This window comes from Bos grunniens, chromosome 28 (genome assembly GCF_055505025.1).
Source record: "Bos grunniens cultivar Pamir isolate PY7600 chromosome 28, Bosgru_T2T1.0, whole genome shotgun sequence".
NCBI lineage: Eukaryota > Metazoa > Chordata > Mammalia > Artiodactyla > Bovidae > Bos > Bos grunniens.
The window spans coordinates 10,353,394-10,372,877 of record NC_141192.1 but is presented as its reverse complement, the minus strand read 5'-3'; the positions used below and the strand labels follow the sequence as shown (position 1 = coordinate 10,372,877).

Here is a 19,484-nt window from a genome sequence, read left to right as displayed (position 1 = left end):
CCAGGCTCCTCCATCCAGCAGATAAGCCCACACTGTCATCTTCCAACATCAAAGAAATGGCTGATTACAAGCTTAGGGCCAAGAATGTGTACAAGCTCACCTGGAATATCTTGTCATATCAGTTATCAAGCAAGTGCTCCAAAACCACTGAAGGCTTGTAGAAAGAAAGGACTCAAGATCTACCGTGAAGGGTTCTTTCTTGCAAAAGATGGGACAACATGAGCATCTTTAGTTAAGATGGATTAGAACATATAAGATATGTTTAAATTCATAAGTTCACAACAATCCTTTAAAAATTTTTAAATGCTAAAAAAAAAAATTAAAAAGTCTTTGGATGATACTAGAAAATTAATTCATTTTAAAACCTGGGAAAGAAAAAAAGAAATGAGCACTTATCCTGTCTCTCTTGATTCAGAGGAACCAAAGAGTTGGCGAGAGAACCTTCTCATTACACAAGTACATGCTCAGGGCTGGCCCAGCCATATTTAGAATGGGAGAGGTCACGGAGTAGCCAGAGGCAGAGGCCAGGTCTCTGGAAACTCCTCTCCTGGCAGAGCTTCTTTCCAACAAATAATGCCTCAAACTACTCTCTACATCCAGCAAGACACGCTGGTTCCATTTCCTACTTGAAATACTCCCACCATAGACTCAATGAGTTAAAATCTTGATCCTACCCCTCACTTTATGGGGTAAAACAGAGTTACAGAAATATGATGTTATAGGATCCCAAACAGGTCAGTACCAACATTTTGAAGAAGACAAAAGAGCTCTGAATTAAGCCCCCAGAGCTGAGGCTACAAAACCTTTTGCTGATGGCCACAGGACTGGAAAACGTGAGTTTTTATTCTGATCCCAAAGAAGGGCAGTGCCAAAGAATGTTCAAACTATTGTACAATTGCACTCATTTTATGCTCAAAATCCTTCAAGCTAGGCTTCAGCAATATGTAAACTGAGGACTTCCAGATGTACAAGCTAGGTTTAGAAAAGGCAGAGGAACTAGAGATCAAATTGCCAACACCCATTGGATCATAGAGAAAGCAAGGGAATTCCAGAAAAACCTCTATTTCCTTTTCATTGACTATGCGAAAGCCTTTGTGTGGATCACCACAAACATTCAGTCCGTCAGTTCAGTCGCTCAGTCATGTCCGATTCTTTGGGAGCCCATGGACTGTGGCATGCCAGGCTTCCCTGTCCATCACCAACTTCTGGAGCTTACTCAAACTCATGTCCATTGAGTTGGTGATGACATCCAACCATCTCATCCTCTGTCGTCCCCTTCTCCTCCTGCCTTCAATCTTTCCCAGCATCAGGATCTTTTCCAATGAGTCAGATCTTCACATCAGGTGGCCAAAATATTGGAGCTTCAGCTTCAACATCAGTCCTTCCAATGAATATTCAGGACTGATTTCCTTTAGGATTGACTGGTTGGATCTCCCTGCTGTCCAGGGGACTCTCGAGTCTTCTCCAACACCACAGTTCAAAAGCAGCAATTCTTTGGCATTCAACTTTCTTTATAGTTCAACTCTTGCATCCATAAATGACTACTGAAAAAACCAAAGCTTTGACTAGACTGACCTTTGTTGGCAAAGTAGTCTCTGATGCTTTAATATGCTATCTAGGTTGGTCATAGTTTTTCTTCCAAGGAGCAAGCATCTTTTAATTTCATGGCTGCAGTCACCATCTGCAGTGATTTTGGAGCCCCAGAAAATAAAGTCTTTCACTGTTTCTATTAGGGAAATCCCCATCTATTTGCCAAGAAGTGATGGGACCAGATGCCATGATCTTAGTTTTCTGAATGTTGAGTTTTAAGCCAACTTTTTCACACTCTTCTTTCACTTTCATCAAGAGGCTTTTCAGTTCCTCTACGCTTTCTGCCATAAGGGTGGTGTCACCTGCATATCTGAGGTTATTGATATTTCTCCCAGTAATGTTGATTCCAGCTTGTGCTTCATGTAGCCTGGCATTTCACATGATGTAATCTGCATATAAGTTAAATAAGCAAGTGACAATATGCAGCCTTGACGTACTCCTTTCCCGATCTGGAACCAATCTGTTGTTCCAAGTCCAGGTCTAACTGTTGCTTCTTGACCTGCATATAGATTTCTCAGGAGGCAGGTCAGGTGGTCTGGTATTTCCATCTCTTGAAGTATTTTCCACAGTTTGTTGTGATCCACACAGCCAAAGGCTTTGGCATAGTCAATAAAGCAGATGTTTTTCTGGAACTCTCTCACTTTTTCGATGATCCAACGGATGTTGGCGATTTGATCTCTGGTTCCTCTGCCTTTTCTAAATCCAGCTTGAACATCTGGAAGTTCACATATTGCTGAAGCCTGGCTTGGAGAATTTTGAGCATTACTTTGCAAGCATGTGAGATGAGTGCAACTGAGTGGTAGTTTAAGCATTCTTTGGCATTGCCTTTCTTTGGGATAGGAATGAAAACGGCCTTTTCCAGTCCTGTGGCCACTGCTGAGTTTTCCAAATTTGCTGGCATATTGAGTGCAGCATGTTCACAGCATCATCTTTTAGGATTTGAAATGGTTCAACTGGAATTCACCTCCACTAGCTTTGTTCGTAGTGATGCTTCCTAAGGCCCACTTGACTTCGCATTCTAGGATGTCTGGCTCTAGGTAAGTGATCACACCATGGTGGTTATCTAGGTCATGAAGATCTTTTTTGTATAGATCTTCTGTGTATTCTTGCCACGTCTTCTTAATATCTCTCCTTCTGTTAGGTCCATACCATTTCTGTCCTTAATTGTGCCCATCTTTGCATGGAATGTTCCCTATAGTGCAAAATCAGAAAGTGTAATGCCTCTAGATTTGTTCTTTTTTAGGATTTCTTTGGCTATTTAGGGTTTTACGATAGGTTTCCCTAAAAGGTATTCTAAAAATGCCATTAGAAATTTGATAGGGATTACACTGAGTCTGTAAATTCCTTTGGGTAGAATGGATATTTTCACAATATTAATTCTTCCAATCCAGGAACATGGAATATCTTTCCATTTATTTGTGTCTTCTTCTTTTCCTTCCCTTTTTATTTCTTGTATCCTCTTTAGGCTCTTTCATCAATGTCTTATACTTCTCAGTGTACCCGTCTTTTATCTCCTTGGTTTATTTAATTATTTGGATGCTATTGTAAATGAGATTGCTTTCTTTTTTGCTATAATCTTTTTTATTTCTGAAAATAAAATAATGGCCCTTTTTATTAATGATTTTAATAAACTGAGTTTTTTTTTTTTTTTTTTTTACTAGTCTAGCTAAAGATTTGTCAGTTTTGTTGATCCTTTTAAAGAATCAGCTTTTGGTTTTGTTGATTTCCTCTTTACATTTTTTCTACATTTTTATTTCATTTATTTTGGCACTAATCTCTATTATTTCCTTCCTTCTGTTTGTGTTGGGTTTAGTTTGCTCTTCTTTTTTAGTATCTTGAGGTACAAGGTTAGGTTATTGATTTGAGATCTTCCTTTTTTTTTAAATATAGATGTTTACAGCTATAATTTTCCATCTAAGCACTGTGTTGGTTGCATAAACTTTGGTATGCGGTGTTTTTGTTTTCATTCATTTCAAAATATTTCCTAATATCCTTTTTGATTTCATCTTTGACCTTTTAGTTATTTAGGAGTATGTTGTTTGTGTGCTAGTCAGTCAGTCATGTCTGACTCTTTGAGACCCCATGGACCCATGAGACCCACCAGGCTCCTCTGTTCATGGGATTTTCCAGGCAAGAATACCAGAGTGGGTTGCCATTCCCCTCCAGGGGATCTTCCCAACCCAGGGACTGAACCCAGGTCTCCTGCATTGCAGGCAAATTCTTTATTGTCTGAACTAACAGGGAAGTGTAATATCCACATAATTGTGAATTCCTCAAATTTCCTTTTGTTAATGATTTCTAATTTCATTCCATTGTGATCAGAGAATAAGCTTTTGTATGATTTCAATTATTTTACTTTTTAAAGATTTATGTGATTGCCTAACATATGGTCTGTACTTAAGAATGTTTTTTAGGGAGACTTCCCTGGTCCAGTGGTTAAGAACCCACCTTACAGTGCAGGGGATGTGAGTTTGATTCCTGGTTGGGGAACTGAGATCCCACATGCCACACAGAAACTAAGCCTGCATGCCATGTGCTGCAACTAAGACATGAAGCAGCCAAATAAGCGCCCAGAGTGTTTCCCAGGCACTTGAGCAGAATGTGTTCTGTAGTTGCTGCGTGGAATGTGCTTACAGATGTCTACCGTGCGCTCACTCACTCAGTTGTGTCTGACTCTTTGTGACCCCATGAACTGTAGCCTGCCAAGCACGTCTGTCCATGGGACTTTCCAGGTAAGAATAGTGGATTGGGTTGCCATTTCCTTCTCCAGTGATAGATGTCTATTAGCTTAGCTATCTATTAACTTAGAAAGCTTAGGTTGCTTTCTTGCTCTTTTAGATAGCTTGTTGTTAGTGTATAGAAATACAATTGATTTTTATATATTGGTTTTATATCTGCAACTTTACTAAATTCATTTATGAGTTTTAGCAGTTTCAGGGTGGCCTTCAGAGTGATCTGTATCATGTGATCTGTAAACAGATTTCATTCTGATGAAATTCTGACTGGATGCCTTTTATTTATTTTTTTGTTGCCAAATTGATATGACTAAGACTTCCAGTCCTATGTTGAATAGAAATGGTGGTAGTGGGCACCCTTGTCTTATTTCTGATCCTAGGAGGAAAGGCTTTTAGCTTTACACCACTGAGTATGACGTGAGCTGTGGGCTGAGGAATAATGCTTCCATACTTAATCTGTCGGTATGGAACAGATCCTTCCATACTTAATCATACTCAATCCTATCATGAAAGGATGTTGAATTTTGTCAAAGGTTAAACGTACTTCTTTCTCTTAAGGTATGACCTAGAAGAAGCATGTATCACTTTTGCTCACATCCTACTGGCCAGGATTAAGGGCTGCACGTGCATTCCTTGGAGATTTCATGGGTTCAGTTTCAGATTACTGCAAAAAAGTAAATATAGAAAATTTAAAAAAAAAGCCAGTCAGATGAATTTTTTTGGTTTCCCAGTGCATATAAAAGTAATGTTTACACTGTATTGTAATTTGTTAAGTGTGCAGTAGTATTATGTCTAAGAAAATAATGTACATATCTTAATTTAAAAAGTTTGTTGCTAAAAACGCTATCATCTGAGCCTTCTGCAAGTAGTAATCTTTATGCAATAGTAGTAGCATCAGAGATAACTGATCACAGATCACCATAGCAAAAATAAGAATGATGAAAGTTTAAAATATTATGAGAATTACCAAAAATGTGACACAGAGACACAAAGTGAACAAATACTGTTGACAAAAAATGGCGCCTATAAACTTGCTTGATGCAGCATTGCTACAAACCTTTAATTTGTAAACACACATACACAGATAAACAAAGCAAAGCTCAATAAAATGAGGTATGCTTGTACTTAACTGTAACAGTGGCTGGGAGAATGTAGTCTTTCTCATGGATGGGTTTATACCTTGCCAAACTTTGATGACTCTATCCCTAGAAAAAGAAAACAGAATGGATTTGAGGATTCAACCGACAGCGTCTTCCATAACATCCTGATAAGGGCCTTCCCTGTACCCTTTCTGATTGTGCCTGTCTAGGGGGAGAGAAGACTAGCCTGCTGCCCTTATCGGGAAAATAAACGAACAGTAACAGTATTTGCTTTGAGGAAGAGGGTGGTAGGGACACAGGTGAGAAGAAAATGTCCGTTCCAAAGCCTTTTTGAACTTTAATACATGTGAATGTATTAACTAATTAAATATTTTTAATGAAGTAATAAAAATAGCATTATCCTATCTGCTTAGTAAACCTCTGTATCTGATTTACTGACCAAAAGTTTTTTGCACCCTCACCCTCAGCCCCTCCGAGAGGGTTATAGATGTGGCATGAAGCTCAGGGCACATTAAATTGTATAGAATCAGTATGGCTGGGTAAGCCCAATGGGCCTGCATGGGGAGAGGAGGCCTGGAGAGGAATGCAAATTCAGACAAGCCCTTGGGAGAGTTGCTCTGCCTGTCAGTGGATCCAGTCGGCATTGGGCCTTCCCTGTGCTCTTTCTAATTGTGCCTGTATAGGGGGAGAGAAGACTAGCCTGCTGCCAGGCCCTTATCCCGGCACTGCCCATACTCAAGAGGAGGAGGAGGCCAGGGCCCTGAGGGCCAGAGGGGCTGGGGAGCTGGGCCTAGAGACACAGCCAGCTCCTTGGGTGGGCTGTGCGGCTTGCCCTTTCAAGCAGGAAGCCTTTGACACGTTTGCCAGGCAGGGGCCTCAGCTGCCCTTATCTGGCATTCATCTCTTCCCCAACATTCATGACTCAAAAGAACCTTGAATCAACTTCAGGCCTGTGTGGGGTGAGGGCTGGGGGGCCACCAGCAGTGACTCCCTTACCCTAGAGCACAGGGTCAGCCCCCTTCAGTGGCCCCAGCTGGGCCACAGGGCAGAGCACAGGACAGACACCTTCTCACCCCCGGTGCACAGACAGTGAGAGTGTCCTGCTCCCTGGACTGACTCTCAGCACCCCTTGGGCTCCCCACAGCTTACTCTTTAATGCCCAAGGAACTCTGTGTACACAGAGAAACACAGCCAGCTCCACACTTTGTCTCACATGCAACATGGGAAAGCGGAAACAGTTAACATTTCTTTAAATATTCACATACTATGTCTGACTCTTTGCAACCACAAGGACTGCCCCATGCCAGGCTTCCCTGTCCTTCACTACCTGCGGGATTTTGTTCAAAACTTAGCAAAATCCCGGAGGTAGTGAAGGACTTTTTTGAGCAGTGAAGGACAGGGAAGCCTAGCATGCTGCAGTCCATGGGGTCGCAAAGAACCGGACACGACTTAGCGACTAAACAATAAACCCCCACAGTTAACAAATTGACCTTTTATAATTTTAACAAAGTAGATTGCCCTGAACATTTGAAGTTAAGTGTAGTCAATGACAGTCTTCCGAATTCTGATGATTCAGTCTCATAAATGTTTTAAACACCTTTAAAAATCGACCAATAAGACTATAATCATCACAAAACCGGATCTGCATACTCATACTCAAACTGGTTGCAAATGCTAATATGTAGATCAAACTTTATTATCTCGAGTCAGCAGCCCTAGCAGCAGACAAGAGAGGCACTATGCACTCATTTGCCATGCATCACTGCCCTCTCCTGGGGCTTTCATGCAGCAGCTCCACTGGAGTCCCCTCACCAGAGCTCTGTACCCCAAACTGTCCTGGACAGAGTGGCTGGACCAGAGGTGGGTCCTGGACTCTGAGTTAGGGCCCCATGGACTGGTCAGGTATGCAAGGCAGACCAACCTGCAAAGCTAGCACAAAAGTTTTGTCCAAGAAGTGATATAGAGGGTGACAGTCAACCAAGGTAATCAGCTTCTCACTCTTGGGGTACACAAATGTGCCTCTCTGAAAGAGGAAGAGGGCAAGGGCTGAAGACTCACAGGGCAGCAGGCAGAGCCCCCGCAAGGAAACTGGGGACCAACTGGCCAGAAGTAGCTGGAGCAGGAGAAAGAAAGGGAGACACTAGGGCCAGAGTGTGAGTGACACTCTGGAAGCTGGTGACATGGGAACATCCAGGCCCATTCTTCTGAAGGACCTGGCTGAGCGGTGGGGCTGGCTGGTTTCTTCCTTCTGTATTCTCATACAAAGGGAATGGGCAGAAGATGTTCTGAGTTGAGGTGATAATATGTGCTGTGGTCAAGTGCACTGGAAACAGAAGCTGATCCAGAGACCTGTGTGCAGGAAGTAAGGGAAGCAGGACAGGGTGGAGGGAGAAATTGAACTGAAACTGAACTCTGGCTTCATCTGACCCCATGGGGAGGCCAGAGCCAGGATCACTCATCACTTGTCCAGAGTGAGGTAAGAGGATTTGGCAAGCTCTGGGTCTAAGAACTCTGGGTGAGGCAGCTTCCTTCAGCCAGAAGCCATTCAACGGATTCCAACACTGGGACCTGAAGGGCAGGCTGTGCAGCCAGCCCTGAACTAGAGGTGGCAGACTGGATCACCGAGTGTGAAGAAGGCCAGTGGTCAAAGCCGTGGTTACGGGGACCTGCTCAGATGTGGTTATGGGGACCAGGCTTGTGGAGTTGTGCAGAGTTCAGGGACATGAACTTCTCAGGGCCTGGGGGAAGGGGAGCATGGAATCAAGTTCTCCTTCTAGACTGAGGCTGGGGCTCATGAGACAGGGCAAGTCTGGTGATGAACATGAAGTGTGGCCAGTGCATGGAAGGTATCTAAAGTCACATCAGCAACAGAGACCTCAGAGAGCCTGTGGAGACGGTGGAAGCAGGGAAGAGAAGAAACATTTACAGGGAAGGGAGATTCGGATACTCGGAGGAGGAGGCGCATAGTCCTGTCTGAGTGGGTAACTAGGAGAGGGGAGCCAGGAGAACTAGTGCTCCAGGAAGGAAGCAGCCTCAGACCAGACCGAAAGCCCTTTTCTCCTGCCCCAACACACAGAGCAGTGGTTCCATAAAGCCAGTTCAGCTGGCTGCCCCTAGATGGCAGTGTGTGCACGCGCAGGAGCTAGCACGCACTGCTCCCCAGGGACAGCCAGCTTCTCTCACGGAACCGGGGGAAAGTCCCCAGAGCTGTGAGGCATCCAGGCAGAAGCGCTTGTGATGTGTACAGCATCCACCTCTGCTCTGCTCTGCTTCAGGCAGCTGGGGCAGGTGCCTCTCTGTCCCCCTCCCTGGGGTTCCTATCAAGGGTCCCTCCTGGCAGAGCCTGAGCATAGGGGTCCCAGCGGCTCAGTGAATCCCCAAATCCATGTGATCATGACTCTCCAGTCTGGGGTGGAAGATTGAGACACAAAGGTCTGGACATAAAGCCAACAGTTCTGGTTCTACGTCTTATGGGGTGAGTGACTCACTCTGAGCCTACCTTTCCATGTTGTTTTACAAATGCATAGCTTTGTCAAAGTCAGTTCACATGAGATTATTTCAGAAGGAATAATTCTTCACTGTCAAGTGATTTTCACATTTGCACACAGTCCACAGTTCCCCTAGTAGACAGCTTTCAGGGGCAAAGCTGGGGTTGACCTTACTCTTAATCTCGCTGATTGGCACCCTCCCTCTGACGTCTTACTGGCAACATCTGGACCTTCCTGCTTTGGCAAAACTGTCTTCACCCATTTGGAGAAATTACAGTAGGGTTGACTCACAGGCAGTCAAGGCTGGAAGGGCCCTGGGAGGTTACCTACTAAACAACTGTCCCCTCTCTCCCACCCTCAGTTTATAGGTTGGACAACTAAGGAGAGATAGGTAGGACTCCCCATTACCATCATCTATGACAGTCCTGGCCTCCACCATTAAAGTATGCTCCACTGTGTCCTGTGCTCACACATGGGATCCTATCACAAATCTCTATGGTCTGGTAGGGATACTTCTGAGGACAGAAGACTCACAGCCGCGGTGGCCGCTGTATATCGGAGCAAGAAGCCCTTGGAAATTTACAAATTCTTTAAAACAGATATTTGGGTAGGCATTGGGTGACAGGCTAACAAATTACTTTCTTTTTACCTTTCTCCACGGCTCTCTGATCTTTTCAAGAAAGGCAACCTTAATTCAAGATAGCTCAGGGTGAAAGATGTTAGCGCCCGGCTCACCTGAGTCCTGCCATACTTGACCCTGACTTCCTCACTCCAAGGGTCACTGATTCCTTCATTCCAGCTCAATCATTCCCACCCGTGGATACATCCCTCTGTCCGACCTAGCCTCGTGCAACCACTCCTGTCTTTTGTAGTCAATGAGGGCCCTCCAGCTCCACTCCCATCTTCTCCTTTCTCTCCGTCTACTGGCCCTTCCAGCTATCACTTCTCTCCCCCAACACCCACAGCTCATGATGCAACACTTCAGTGCTTTCTCTTCAATTGTCTTCAACCCTCTGTACCATTGTTTTCTATTATGCCTTTCCAGCAACTCCCTCCACACTTTGATCAATTCTCCGGTCTGTGCTCTCTACACCGGGACACACCCCAGTCGCTGAGGACTGATGAAGGCTGTCTCATTTGAGCTGTGACTCTGACTCTGGTTCACCATCCTCAAACCTTCCTGCCTGCCTTCCTCAGAAGCTTCTCTCATTTTCTACTAAGTTTCTCTAAAAATCCCTGGATCCCACCAAACAGCCACTTTCTTTCTTTCTTTTTTTTTTTTAGCCACTTTCTTTTAACAGGTGACCTATTTCTCCTATTTTCAGAAGGAAAAAAAAAGCCTGCTTTCAGTCAGGGACCCCCACTAAACCCACAAACATCTGTATCCAGCTCGGCTCTTCAGTTTTTGGTTGCCCACTTGTCCTGAATCCCAGTCCCTCCCACCTTCTCCAGCAAGCATCATCTCTTTTCCTTCAGACTCTTGGATCTCTCCTCTTCTACTGTCTTTCCTGCATCATTTAAACGTCTTCAAGTCTCTCTCTTCATAAAAAATCCAAACAAACCTCTCCTTCAGCCTCTTACCCCCATCATCTTCCAGCTAACGATCTCACTCTGAGCCTCATTTAGTCTCCAGCCCACTTTTGACTCAATTATTCCACTAACCCAGCTCTCTGAAGCTGCCGATCCTCATTACTCCTCAGCTTCGTCTTGCAGTCCTCCTTTCAACACTGGAAACTGGGGGCCACTCCTTCCTTCCTAAAACCCTCATTTCCCTTGACTTGTATACATACTACCTTTCTGGCTTTGCACCTGCCTTGCTGATGCTCTTTCTCAGGTTAATTAATCCCTCTTCTTTTCTCTTTCTGGTTGGCCCCACGTTCATCGGGATTCGGCCTCAGTTACTCTCCCTTCTCAACTCCCAGTCCCAGGATAATTTCCTCTACTTTTATAGTTATTAATCAGTTTCTCTGTGCAGCTCTCTCAAGAATCATTCTCCTTTTCTTTCTGTCAAACAGGCTTGGACTTATTTCTTTAAATTACATTTCCCAGCCTCTCATGGAGCTAAGGACTTCCATGTGACCAGACTTGGCCAATAAGGCATAAGCAGCAGGCAGTGGGGATTTCTGGGAGAGGGGTGCTTTCCTTAACACAGGTGCTGCTCCTTCATCCATTCTGCTCTTTCTCCTGCATATGTGGAACGCAGTTGGGAAGCTGGAGTTGCAGCAGCCACTGTATGCCCACAGCTGACTCTGAGGATGCAAGCTTCCCAGTAAGGAGAGCCAGAGCAGACTGACAGGGCAGACCTGGGCCCTGAATGACCAGTCTTGCTCTGCTTACCTTCAAACTTGGCGTTACGTCAGAATTTTCAATAAAGAGAGCAACAAAGAGCAACAAATACCATTTAGTTAAAGCAGTGTGGTTGGGTTGATGTTACAGGAACCGAAAACAAGTTCTGATTAATACAGTTCTCAAATATATAATGTTGCTTAGGTGTTTCTCCTGAACTTCAAACAGCAATTTGGACCTCTTTTCTCTATCCAGAAATCTCTCAAAGGGAAGAGGTCCAAGTTGTGACCCCCTCACCAAATACACACAGAGTCACTTGGATTCCTGGTCTCAGTAAACAGCATCACTGTCCATGCAGCCAGAATTCCTATTAGTCACCATCCTATTAGTTCCCCCTCAGTTCTACCTCCTAAATATATTTTCAATCTGTTCACCTCTTACCATTTCCTCATTATCAATTTTCTGAACCACTGTACAGGTTCCTTCGTAACTATTTTAAAATTTTGCTCCCTCCAATCCTTCTGCAGCCTTAGGGATCTTCTCAAAGCACAAGTGTAATAATGTTACTATTTTGCCTAAAACCTTTCAGTGACTGCTTAGGGCCTAAGGAATACCAGGCATATATATACTGTAAAACTCTGCCAAGAATTAGGCTGGTCCTGCACCCACCACCTCTTCTTTGGCAAAGATGTTGCTCTACTGACCACAGGGATGGACATGTTGACCTATACCTGGTGGAACTAGGGAAACCTCTCTCCCTTGCCACAGTGATTGGTTCAAGAGTGGGCACATGACCAGTTTGGCCAATTAAAGGCCTTCCTTGGGATTCCTAGAGTGTAGAGTTATGTGGAGTCACATTTCCAACATGGGGCAAGCTCTGAGCACTAGGAGAAACAAAGAGAAAAGGGCTCCTGGTCTGTGTAGCCCACAGGATCAGCCCCTAGTATCCAGAATCAATCGAGTTTCAAGTTCTTCTTTTTGATTTTGTGAATGACTTGAGTATCCTTCTAATAATTTTCTTTCCTTTGGCCTAAGCTAGTTTCGGTAGGGTTCTGTCACTTCCAACCAAAACATCCTGACTAAAGTGAGGACCCTTGGTCGTCTGGCCCTAATAAGGCATCTTTCCAAGAAAACAGAGTTTCTTCTAGCTTAGAGGATGTTTTACAAACGTTATTTCATTTGATTCTTACTACAAGCTTGTGAGGTGGGTTCTACTATCTTGACTTCACAAATAAGTAAGGCTCAGAGATGTAAAATATTTTGCTCATGATCAAGAGGCTGAGAATTAGGAACCCTTGGACACCAAATCCCTCTTATATTCAAGGTGTTTCTGTTTATTCCCCACCTCTTGTCCTGTACACACACACAGAAGTGCTAGAGTGGAGCCCAGCGTGAGCAAAAGCAGCCCTGGGACAAGGACCAGACTGGGGCGGGGCGGGGGGCAGAGTGGGGCAGTGGGGGAGGGGGGTGATGGGAGGGTTAAAGGAGGAAGTCAGAGGATGGTAATGCCAAGTTCCTCCATTTAAATTTTATAGCCACTCCAGGTCCAGGAGAAGAAAGTACTCTCAGCTTCTTTCTTTTACCCCTCCTTGTACTATTTTCTGTTCCGATAATCTATACCTCAGGCTTGCAGTAGGTGCAATAATTCAGTTATATTCTTGGCAATTACAGTTCTAGGGGCTAGCCCGGAAACTAAATCACCGTTAAAATACAGCCTTTTTATGAGTTGGGACTGTCCATATCTCCATTCTTCCGCTTTAGGTTACATGGTACTTTTTTTTCCTTCTTTCAGTGCTATTGAGATGTAACTGACCTATGGCACTGTGTAAGTTCAAAGTATATGGTAAAATGATTTGATCTACAAGTATCATAAAATGATTACCACAATAAGTTTAGTGAGCAACCATTAACTCATACATTAAGAGAAACAAAATAAATTTTTCTCGTGATGAGAACTCAGGATTTCCTCTCTGAATGACTTTCATATGTAACATACAGCGGTGTTAATTACATCCCTAGTACTGTATCTCACAACTAGAAGCTTGTCCCTTTCAACAGTCTTCATCCAATCCCCCTCCTGCCCAGGCCCCGCCTCTGGTAACCACAGATTTGATCTCTTTCTCCCGTGAGTCTGCTTTTGAAGCATGTAATTGACCTACAACACTGTCAGTCTCGGTGCACAACATAGTGATTTGATATTTCTGTACATTTCAAAATGATAACCACTGTGATTCCTTTTAGTTTTTAAAAAAGGAAAAGAAAATGGGCCTGCTCTGAGTGTCCCTGATGCTCTCTGAAAGCCACAACAAATTATTGTAAAAATGGGTCAGGTAAAGCTTGGTGGGTCTCAAAGGGCAGCTGGGAATGGCAGGTGAGTGTCACAGTAACTCTCAGTGAGGCCTGGTGGGGGTGGGGTGGCGGCCTTGCTGGCTTTAGGGCACTTCCCTCACCCTCTTCATGTCCTGCAGCAGTATGGCCAACTGCGCCAGGAAGCAGCTGTCTCTCTGAGGCTGCTCATGCTGGCAGGACCACTAACATCATGGGGTCCATGATTCACAAAGTTGGCTTTACTCTCTCCTCCTTGTTCTAGGCTCACGACATTCTTCACCATCCAGGGTTAAGCAGAAATCATCAGGTGTGGATGATCATCTTTCCAATCCCAGCCTTCACTGGAAATATCTTGTCTGCCTCCACATCCCCCTTAATAATGGTGGGGGCACCCCTCTACTAGAGGGGACAGCAGCATTCCTGCCCACATCCCATCTCCTTCTACTTCTTCCGAATCATCACTCCTGCCATCTCTCCTGAGTCATTCCTATCACTCTGCAAGCTTGTTCTACTCCCTTCCACATTTGAATAAAATCCAAATATCCTAACCAAAATTAAAATTAGATATGGCTATAAGCACTGGAAAACAAAGGATGAAGTAGGTAGCCCAGAGTAGATACAGCAAATCCCTAAACATCAGGAACCCAAAAACTTGTTGCCCTAACATCCTCAACACACAGCTTCCACTTCAGCATTGAATAAGCCTGCTTGAGCTGCAGCTACATCTTTACATATTCCATTGGTCAGGAGAAAACAATGGCTGAGGCCAGCACACCACTTCCCTTTACAGCTACTTATCCGGTGTTGCACATGCTCACCTCCATTTACTTCCTGTTGGCTAGAACTGAGTCATGTGATCATGCGGAGCCCTGAGGGAGTCCTAGAAACTTGGTTTTAGTCAAGGAAGCTATGTGGCCAGCTAGAATTGGAAAGTCTATAATAAAGGAAATAGGGGAGAATGGCTGTTAGGGTCATCCAGCATTCTCTGCCAAAGCCTCCTGTCCTTCCGCATCCCTTCTAGACCTCTCCCAGTTCTGTGTTCCCTGTTGGAGAAGCTGTCCAAACACAACCACTCTACCATCTCGTGGCAGCCACCCACTACTCTAGGAACACTGCCCTTATCATGCGCACCAATGACTTTCATGTTGCCAGAATCAAAGGCTCCTTCCCTTTCTTCATCTTATCTGGTTTGTGAGCAGCATCTAACACAGCTGACCACTCTTTTCTGGAAACACTGTTTTGTCAGTCTCTGGGATATAGCACTCTCTGGTTCTCCTTTCGCTTCCTCAGCCTTTTGAAAAAGAAGCCTTTTTCAGTCTTCTTTCTTGCTCTGACTCTTCTGACTCCTCTGGGTCTCTCTTGAACCCCCCTCCCCCCTTCTACATCTACCTCTTTGGCCTGGGTGACTCCCTCAGATCCCAAGGCATTTACCATCTTTAGAATGATGTCTCTCAAAGCCTCACCTCCAGCCCACGCCTCTCTTCTGGGTGTGTAGTGACTGGACAATCGAACTGGATCTCTGATGGGCATCTTGAACTCAACATAAACACAGGATTCTTGATGTGCCTGTCTGAGCTGTAGTCCCTTTCCTCCAGCCTACCCTAACCAATAAATGAGGCACTGTTCACCCACTTACTCCAGCCAGAAACTTGAAAGTCATCTTTCGTTTCTCCGTTGCCTCCCCCACATCCATCCTATGGATGTCCACGTCCAAAACAGCATCTTTCAACTACTGATCTTAGTGTGGCCATCAGTTTGGTCCAAACCACAATGAGTTTGGGCCAGGGCTGCCATAAGAGTCTAACTGTCGCCTTGCTTTCATTTTTGCCTGCCACCCACCCAATTTATTCTTCACACAGTAGAAAATCAGGATACATTAGTCTTCTGCATAAAACCCTTCAATGCTTTAATGAAAGGTCTCCAACCTAAATCAAATCCCTTATGATTATACAGTGGAAGTGAGAAATAAATTTAAGGGACTAGATCTGATAGACAGAGTGCCTGATGAACTATGGACAGAGGTTCGTTACATTGTACAGGAAACAGGGATCAAGACCATCCCCATGGAAAAGAAATGCAGAAAAGCAAAATGGCTGTCTGGGGAGGTCTTACAAATAGCTGTGAATAGAAGAGAAGTGAAAAGCAAAGGAGAAAAGGAAAGATATAAGCATCTGAATGCAGAGTTCCAAAGAATAGCAAGGAGAGATAAGAACGCCTTCCTCAGCTATCAATGCAAAGAAATAGAGGAAAACAATAGAATGGGAAAGACTAGAGATCTCTTCAAGAAAATGAGAGATACCAAGGTAACATTTCATGCAAAGGTGGGCTCAATAAAGGACAGAAAAGGTATGGACCTAACAGAAGCAGAAGATATTAAGAAGAGGTGGCAAGAATACACAGAAGAACTGTATAAAAAGGAGCTTCACGACCCAGATAATCACAATGGTGTGATCACTCATCTAGAGCCAGACATCCAGGAATGTGAAGTCAAGTGGGCCTTAGAAAGCATCACTATGAACAAAGCTAGTGGAGGTGATGGAATTCCAGTTGAGCTATTTCAAATCCTGAAAGATGATGCTGCGAAAGTGCTGCATTCAATATGCCAGCAAATTTGGAAAACTCAGCAGGGGCCACAGGACTGGACAAGGTGAGTTTTCATTCCAATCCCAAAGAAAGGCAATGCCAAAGAATGCTCAAACTACCACACAATTACACTCATCTCACATGCTAGCAAAGTAATGCTCAAAATTCTCCAAGCCAGGCTTCAGCAATACGTGAACCGTGAACTTCCAGATGTTCAAGCTGGTTTTAGAAAAGGCAAAGGAACCAGAGATCAAATTGCCAACATCTGCTGGATCATCAAAAAAGCAAGAGAGTTCCAGAAAAACATCTATTTCTGCTTTATTGACTATGCCAAAGCCTTTGACAGTGTGGATCACAATAAACTATGGAAAATTCTGAAAGAGATGGGAATACCAGACCACCTGACCTGCCTCTTGAGAAACCTATATGCAGGTCAGGAAGCAACAGTTAGAACTGGACATGGAACAACAGACTGGTTCCAAATAGAAAAAGGAGTATGTCAAGGCTGTATATTGTCACCCTACTTATTTTACTTATACACAGAGCACATCATGAGAAACGCTGGACTGGAAGAAGTACAAGCTGAGATTAAAGACTGCCGGGAGAAATATCAATAACCTCAGATATGCAGATGACACCACCCTTATGGCAGTAAGTGAAGAGGAACTAAAAAGCCTCTTGATGAAAGTGAAAGAAGAGAGTGAAAAAGTTGGCTTAAAGCTCACCATTCAGAAAACTAAGATCATGGCATCTGGTCCGATCACTTCAGTGGGAAATAGATGGGGAAACAGTGGAAACAGTGTCAGACTTTATTTTTGGGGGCTCCAAAATCACTGCAGATGGTGACTGCAGCCATGAAATCAAAAGACTAAGTTTACTCCTTGGAAGGAAAGTTATGATCAACCTAGATAGCATATTCAAAAGCAGAGACATTACTTTGCCAACAAAAGTCCGTCTAGTCAAGGCTATGGTTCTTCCTGTGGTCATGTATGGATGCGAGAGTTGGACTGTGAAGAAGGCTGAGCACCAAAAAATTGATGCTCTTGAAATGTGGTGTTGGAGAAGACTCTTGAGAGTCCCTTGGACTGCAAAGAGATCCAGTCCGTCCTAAAGGAGATCAGTCCTGGGTGTTCATTGGAAGGACTGATGCTGAAACTGAAACTCCAATACTTTGGCCACCTCATGCGAAGAGTTGACTCATTGGAAAAGACCCTGATGCTGGGAGGGATTGGGGGCAGAAGGAGAAGGGGACGACAGAGGATGAGATGGCTGGATGGCACCACTGACTTAATGGACACGAGTTTGAGTAAGCTCCAGAAGTTGGTGATGGACAGGTAGGCCTAGCGTGCTGTGATTCATGGGGTCGCAAAGAGTTGGACACAACTGGGCACCTGAACTGAACTGAACCAAACCTAGACACAGTCTTACATGTCTTGGTCCCATATGGTCCGCCCACCTCCCCATATCATCCTGGTTCTCTTTCCCAGGCTCCATACTCTGGCCATATTATTTTTGTTTTTTTTCCTTCCTAGCTCCTTGACACATTCACAACTTACCTTTCTCAGGACCTTGGCACAAGCTGTTCTTGATTTGGGAGAATTTCTCTCCCTGGCTTTTCCCAGCACTGTCTCCTCATTCTCTTGACTTGAATTCCAACATCAACTCCTCAAAGACATTTTTCCTGCTGGCTCCACCTAAAGAATTAATGGCTCCTATCTTCTAACCCAGTCCCTTGTTCTTCTCCCAGCATTTACTTCAACTTGCAATTATGTCTCCATCACCAAAAATCAGCTTTATGGAGTAAGAGGCTTCCGCTGTCTTGTTTATGGCTGTATCCTGAGCATCAAATCAGGGCCGGGCACTCAATCAAACACCCACTATCTCCTCTAGATGAACGGATGGGCAGTTCTCCAAGGTCTCTGAGCTGTCTGGGTGTCAGAGGCTGGCTGCATACCCCTTAATAAGAAAAAACTGAGAATGGACCCAACAGTTCCTTTACAAGATCTCCTCCTTACATTGCACTTAACCTGTTGGTTGCTTTTACCATAAGGTGGAGCAACCAGTCTGTCGGCCCAGTTCTAACAGATTCGAATTTCCTGCTGCCCAGCAGAATAGCCTAGTTCTTCCCCACTGAATGAGTTCTAGGCTCAGTGGCGGTGCCTGGGTCTCATTTTTCAGATAGGTGGGTTGAGACCCCAGAGGTCAGCCTTTTTAACACCAGAGCCCAGTCGGCACTGTGAATACCTGTCTACCACAGGCTGTACCTCTAGCCCCCCTTTCCCCTCAAGAACCCTCTCAGCCATCTTCTCAGGATGAAGGTGAGGGACAAATCTCGGCAGGTGGTCCAAAGAAAGCCTGGTATTTTTAGCACCAAAGCTACCAGGAGCCAGTCTTTACCTGCCGGTGGGTGTGTAAAGGAATAAACGTTAATTTACTATTCTAGGTTGGAATCCTACCCCCACTCCCAGACTCTGAGGCCGGGCAGGAACGCCTTTCTGTATCTTCAATTCAGCCATTTTTCTAACCCTGCGCTCACCTCTCTACCCGGTCACCCTCGTAGTGCCCCGCCGCGAAACGTGGCCCCCAGAGCTCGCGCTCTCAAGAAGGCTGGGTTCCGGTTGGGTCAGTGACAACGCCGACGTGGCGTCCGCATATTGCGGAGGCCCCAAACGCGGGGTGCGGGTCCCGCCTAGGCCTGCGCCACGAACCCACCCGGCGAGCGCCGACCAGAGCCGCCTTCGCCTCCCGCCCCGCCCAGACTGGTTCGAAGGGGCCCGGGGCCCCGCGGGCTCAGCCCAGGCGCGGACTGGAAGGCCGGGAGGGGCGGGGCGGGGGCGGGGCTATAGGCGGGGGCGGGGCGCGGAGGGCGGCGCCGCGCCGGGAGGCCCAGGGAAGCGGCGCCCCTTTCTCAGCAGCCACCCGGCGCCGCGCCCCCGGCCCCGCCCTCCGCGCCCCGCCCCCGCGCTCGGACGGCCTGAGTCGCGCCCTACCGCCCCGCGCCGCCGAACTTGCTCTAACTTCCTTGGCCGAGCCCGGCCGCGTCGCTGCTGTCGCCGCCGCCGCCGCCGCCACCGCGCCCGGGTGAGTAGAGCGCGGAGCCCCCGCTGGAGCGTCGGGCCCTGCCCCGCTCATTGTCTGAAGCCGATCCCCCCCACTCCCCCCAGCGCCCTCTGGGGACAAGGACTGATCCCCTGGTCCAGGTTCGGTCCCTCCAGCGCCCTCGCTCCTGCCCCGGGGCGGCCCGGCGGCCAGCGCTGGCTTTGTCTGCTCAGATAGCCCGCGAGGGGCTGAGGCCTTGGCCCGGACCCCGCTGAGCCGAACTCGGGCGCCGAGCGGAGTGAGAGCCACAGCGGTCGACCCAGCTGGCGCTCGGG

The 19,484-nt window shown here is 45.8% G+C and overlaps 1 protein-coding gene and 1 long non-coding RNA gene across 6 annotated transcripts in view; one reads left to right on the top strand and one right to left on the bottom strand.

The window, feature by feature from the left end:
* Window positions 1-2,722: 2,722 nt before the first annotated feature.
* LOC147342819 (uncharacterized) lies at window positions 2,723-19,039 on the bottom strand. 2 transcript variants are annotated; one of them, XR_015156720.1, is made up of 5 exons: window positions 18,647-19,039; window positions 17,667-18,066; window positions 5,456-5,530; window positions 4,870-4,989; window positions 2,723-2,782 (listed from the first exon to the last, which is right to left on the bottom strand). It is a non-coding gene; the product is annotated as an uncharacterized LOC147342819 (long non-coding RNA). The 2 variants fall into 2 exon arrangements; XR_015156719.1 differs by lacking the exon at window positions 2,723-2,782 and having other exon boundaries at window positions 4,587-4,989.
* A 75-nt stretch (window positions 19,040-19,114) lies between these two features.
* Window positions 19,115-19,484, top strand: part of TSPAN14 (tetraspanin 14) — a 57,661-nt gene continuing 57,291 nt past the window's right edge. For all 4 annotated transcript variants that reach the window (XR_015156718.1, XR_015156717.1, XM_086381693.1 and 1 more), the window contains exon 1: window positions 19,115-19,191. The gene's annotated coding sequence lies outside the window, so the exon portion shown is untranslated. The remainder of the gene's footprint in view (window positions 19,192-19,484) is intronic.